Consider the following 6,000-nt stretch of genomic DNA (forward strand, 5'->3'; position numbering starts at 1 on the left):
GAGACCCCATCCTCATGAAACCAACTACACAATGCAAAATGAAAGGGAAAATCAAATCTGGCTAATGAGGCCTTTTGTGATTTACTTAATTTATTAATTCAACCAACACTAACAAAGAATCCTTTGTGTGCTGAGGCACAGGGCTCAGTACCATGGAGAATCCATAAAAGAACCGGTGAGGTCACGTTTATGGTAACAAGTACCAACAAACTATGACAAAGTCAAGAATAAGCATGAGATGTAGAAGTAGGAGGCTCAGTTGAGGGGGTTAGTGGGACATGGGAAGGTTATTTCTCACCAGGAAGATTAGGAAACATTTCCTGGCCAATCAGTATATGAGCTCAGTCTTGAGGAACGGGAAGAGTATAGATGTGTGAGGATGAAGACAACGAAGGCCTAGAGACAAGTAAGTATGGAGAATATTCACAGGTCCAGAAGCTAATACATGATATTTATCAAGTGCTTACTGTGTGCCAGGTGCTGTGCAAAGCTCTTTAAACAAATTCTTTCATTAGATTGAGAGAACTAAGGCACAGCAAGATTAAGTCCTTCAAAGTCATACAGCTTAGAAGCTATAAAATTGATACAATAGCGGTGATGGTTATAGGAGGATGTAAAAGCCATTCATGATAGATTAAGAGGATATTACATGTGAAGTTGAGGAGACAAATGTGTCTAGCTTTTGAGATAGTCTCTCTAGATCTTGTTACTGAAAAGATCCAATAACTCTGTTATTTACTAAATTTTCCATTCATCATAGTGGTTTGGGAAGTCTTGGAAACCTAAACATATTTGACAGAGTGAAAATGGCCAACTCCCATTACTTTCTTTACCACATGTTTCTTGGTTCTGACTTCAAGAGAACTCTGAGGTGATTTAAGGGAAGTATACTATAAGCTGAAACCTCTTGTCTCTGGGAGAGTTGAAGGAAGGAGCCTTGAGAAAGTCCCTTCGTGAGTCAGCTTAGTGGAATAGGACAGAATCCCACCACTCACTTCAGACTGAAGAACATCAATCCTATTGTGTGAAAAACAGAATAGATTAGAACAGGAGTAAACAAACCAGGGGTCAACAAACCAAATTTAGCTTGCCATGTGTTTTTTGTGAATAATGTCTTATTGAAACAAAACTGAGCTCATTAATTCGTTGCCACTTTCACAAGATAATGGGGATGCTGAGTAGTGCTACACAGACCATGTGGTGTGCAGACCCCAAAATATCAGGCCCTTTGCAGATGAAGTTCACTGTCCTCTGAAATAGAAAAATCAGAGCATTCTAGTATATTTACATTGGAAGGAAGAATGGAGATCATTTATTTCTTTCTCCCCTCCCCACCCCCAACACATAGATAAAGAGATTGAGCTCTGGAGAGGAAGAGGTTTACCTAAAATCACAAAACTGGTAAAGGACTATAACTGGAGTCACTAACCCCCAGACTAGCATTCTTTCTACTACACCAATCCTGAAAGACTAAAGTAGCTTGTTTTCTTTTTTTTTAATTTTATTTATTTGTTTGTTTGTTTGTTTAGAAGTGGGTGGGGAGAGGATGAGGGGGAGGAATAAGCAGACTCTGTGCTGAGCCCAGAGTCCGAGGTAGGGCTCCATCCCACAACCCTGCGATCTTAACCTGAGCAGAAACCAAGAGTCAGCTGGTTAACAGACTCAGCCCCCAGGTACCCCAAAAGTAGCTTGTTTTCTAAACAATTATGCAGTAGCTAATTCCTGAGATGCAGGTGACCAGCACCATGCTTCCTCAGGGTTCAGTGGAGGATGAGAGTAGAAGTCCTGGTGCCTTCCCATCGCTTGGTCCTAAATAGAGTTTGACATCTGAGGAAAAATCGAACCATACCCAAATTTCCCTCCAAACGCTTTCAGAAAGGCCCACAACAGGACCCAACTTAATGTTTCTCATGGAGTCCAACACCATCAGTTGGCCTTTTCAAGGCTAGAACTGACGTCTGCTTTCTGGTGATGCCTCAGATGAAGTAATTTGTGTTGGCAGCCATATCACTGAGGATGCCCTAAGCCCCTGAACAGTGCTTGGGGAATGAGATGAGGTAAGGGAATGAAGACTCTAACCTCCCACCACTCTCAGCCTGGCATGGAGCCCCTGTGTATCAACTGGAAGTCCAGGTGGCTTCCCCACATTATTCGAATGATTTTTCCTGCTCTTCTTCCCCCTCCAGCTTGCATAGCTGCACGAGTGTAGGATGTGCCTCCACCACATATTAAAAGCAATTTGAGGCACTGTGGGTAAGTTCCTTTTGCACTGTAGAGATTGTCCACTTGGGGATATATGCAGAGCTTATGTGTGTGTGCATGTAGGAAGTCAGACACAAATGTGCAGAGAGGTGAGAGATTTTCCCAAACAGGAAAGTCTTTGTGGAAGCAGCAAAACTTGATGTAGATTTTGTATCAGAGGTTAACAAAATCTTGGAATTAGAATGCCATCTAATGAGGCCCTTTGAGGGCCAAAGACTCCCAGACCATGCCCAGAGCAGGAACTGCACTGTATGTGCAGCGTCTTGGACAGACAGCCTCTACCTGTGTCATCCAGATGGCGTGCTCACTATTTCCCAGGGAGCCCATACTGTGTTCAAACAATATCAACTGTTGGATAATTATTCTGCACGTTAAAATGAACTTTCTTTCAGATCTAAGTGTGAGACAAGAATCCATCAAAATACTAGAGGAGAACACAGGCAACACCCTTTTTGGACTTGGCCACAGCAACTTCTTGTAAGATACATCTAGGAAGGCAAGGGAAACAAAAGCAAAAATGAATTATTGGGACTTAATCAAGATATAAAGCTTTGGCACAGCAAAAGAAAGAGTCAACAAAACTAAAAGACAACCTACAGAATGGGAGAAGATATTTGCAAATGACGTATCAGATAAAGGGCTAATAGCCAAGATCTATAAAGAACTTATTAAACTCAACAGCAAAGAAACAAACAATCCAATCATGAAATGGACAAAAGACATGAACAGAAATCTCACAGAGGAAGACATCGACATGGCCAACATGCACATGAGAAAATGCTCCACATCACTTGCCATCAGGGAAATACAAATCAAAACCACAATGAGATACCACCTCACACCAGTGATAATGGGGAAAATTAACAAGACAGGAAACAGCAAATGTTGGAGAGGATGTGGAGAAAAGGGAACCCTCTTGCACTGTTGGTGGGAATGTGAACTGGTGCAGCCACTCTGGAAAACTGTGTGGAGGTTCCTCAAAGAGTTAAAAATAGACCTGCCCTACGACCCAGCAATTGCACTGTTGGGGATTTACCCCAAAAATTCAGATGCAATGAAACGCCGGGACACCTGCACCCGATGTTTCTAGCAGCAATGTCCACAATAGCCAAACTGTGGAAGGAGCCTCGGTGTCCACCGACAGATGAATGGATAAAGAAGCTGTGATCTATGTATACAATGGAATATTCCTCAGCCATTAGAAATGACAAATACCCACCATTTGCTTCGACGTGGATGGAACTGGAGGGTATTATGCTGAGTGAAGTAAGTCAATCGGAGAAGGACAAACATTATATGGTCTCATTCATTTGGGGAATATAAAAAATAGTGAAAGGGAATAAAGGGGAAAGGAGAAAAAATGAGTAAAAATATCAGTGAGCGTGACTGAACATGAGAGACTCCTAACTCAGGGAAATGAACAAGGGTTAGTGGAAAGGGAGGCGGGGACGGGGTTGGGGTGACTGGGTGACGGGCACTGAGTGGGGCACTTGATGGGATGAGCACTGGGTGATATGCTATATGTTGGCAAATCGAACTCCAATAAAAATAATAATAAAATAAAATGAACTTTCAGCTTCTAATCCCATCTCCCAAAGCCACATAGAATGAGTCTCTTTTCCTTTTCTTGTGATGGTTCTTAGGATGCACCCACATCCATCAGACCCCCTCCCTATCCCATCTTATGTCCTCCTGGTCATGAAGCAACATGGGTGGATGACGCCCGCATGTGTGTGCATGTGCACACATGTACAAATGTGTTGAGATGTGCAGGGAATGGAGGAGAGAAAGAATTACAACAGTTCTAAATTAGTGAGGCATAAAAGACCTGTGAGTCTTTTATGTGAGTGAGGGAATTGAAAAATAGGCAGACCATACTGCACAGGGCATTATATGCCAAACTAAAATATTACACTTTAGCTAGGAGAGTAACGCAGCCTGGTGGATGATTTAGAAAGATTATTCTCCCTACACAATACAAGAAATATTTGCAGGACCAGACATGAAGCCTATTAAGAGCATGCTGCAGGAGTGCAAATGAGAGATTATGGGGCCAGAGCAAATCAGAGTACATGAAGATGGGGAGACAAAGACATGGACTAGAAATGTTCAGGAGGGACCCAGAAGAGTTGGTGAGTGGTAGAGACTGTGAGGAAGAGAAAGAGACCAGGGAAGATGCCAGGGGTGATGGCAGAGTCAGCAGACAGAGCATCTCCAAAAGGCTGCCACTACCGGAAATGTTCATGTCATGGCCTTGGAGCCCTCCCAAAGGAGAATCTGCAGAGAGAGAAATGATACATTAACTGCGGAAGTTGGCAAGGAATGAGGAATAAGAAATACTAATTACAGGCCAAGATAATTAACCAGCAGGTCTGGGATCAGCTGCATGTAACCTCAGCTCATCTGCGCCTGAAAATGGCCAAGGGAGGATGCGAGGGACAGACTTGTGGGCAGGACATTTTGCAAATGCTAAGGGAGCAGCTGAGCTCAGACCTTGGTGACACTTGAGTTTGATGTACTTGGCACTTTAGTTCCGGTTGCTGGAACCCTTGGGGTGCCAAATGCACTGCAGCCAGCTGTCCAGTTGTCCAAATGTCACTTATGCCTCTAGGCCACTAATTACCGGGCTCCCCTTTAACCTTATTGCATCACTCCATTAGGGGCTTGTTGGCAACGTGTACAGGAAATGGATTGGAGGCCATTAGACTGTCCAGGTTGAGAAGGGTCAGGTCTTGCCTCGTGGGAGAAAAGTCGACTTTCATAATCTGAAGCAGGAGAAAGATCTTAGGACTCAGAAAGAATATGTTCTTGTCCCAGCCCCTCCCTATGGCCATGAGCAAGCAAATTTTCATGTCACGCAGCCTGTTTGCTTATCTGTAATCTGGGGCATAAATAATCCCTGACCGTGAACATCAGATGAGATCAGAGGTTTAGGAGTACGCATGTAAGGAGCTGTTGTGACTGCTGGTGATGTTAAATGCTCACCTGAACATTAAGATACATGGGACTGGGGATAGAGAAAGCATGGTTTAAGTCCTATTTCTGCTAGTATGTTGTATGACCTTGGGCAAGTCACTTCTTCTATCTAGGCCTTAGTTTCTTCATCTGAAAAACTGAAGGGATTGATCTAAAACAGTGATTCTTAACCAGAAATGAACACCAGAGTTGCCCATGGAGCTTCTTAAAAATGCAGGTTTCCACACTCTATCCCAGACATAGTGGAGTAAATTCTCAGGGGATATGAGAATCTCATAACTACTGAGGACCATTGGAATGGACAGTCAAGCCCCCCTGCTTCCTACCTCTGCATACCTGTTCCCTCCACACCTGTAACTACTTGTTTCCCATCCTCAGGTAAGTCTCCCATAGGCTCCAACACCAATCCTGTCCTCAGGCAAACCTCTGGACCCCAGCATCAAGCGCTGTGGTCCTCACTGGCTTTGATCTCCTGTTTTACTCTCCTCTCTGCGCCCCGACTGACTGTCCAGATGTGATGTTACCTTGTTCCCTAAGAAAGCTGCATTGCTGGGCTTGTCCAGCCCTGACTGGCAGGGGTCCTGCTTTTCTCAGAGTCTGGGACCCCATTCCTGAACTCCAGGCTAAGGGGAAGGGACCTATTACCGGCATCATCCAAATACCCCCGGCTGTTAGACCTCTCCTTTCATCATGCCACACATCCCTGTCTGCCTCACGGAGAATGCTACTCCACCCAAGATTGGTATAAACACTGTGATGTGG

The sequence above is a fragment of the Vulpes vulpes genome, chromosome 3 (assembly GCF_048418805.1).
Source record: "Vulpes vulpes isolate BD-2025 chromosome 3, VulVul3, whole genome shotgun sequence".
Classification (NCBI taxonomy): Eukaryota; Metazoa; Chordata; class Mammalia; order Carnivora; family Canidae; genus Vulpes; species Vulpes vulpes.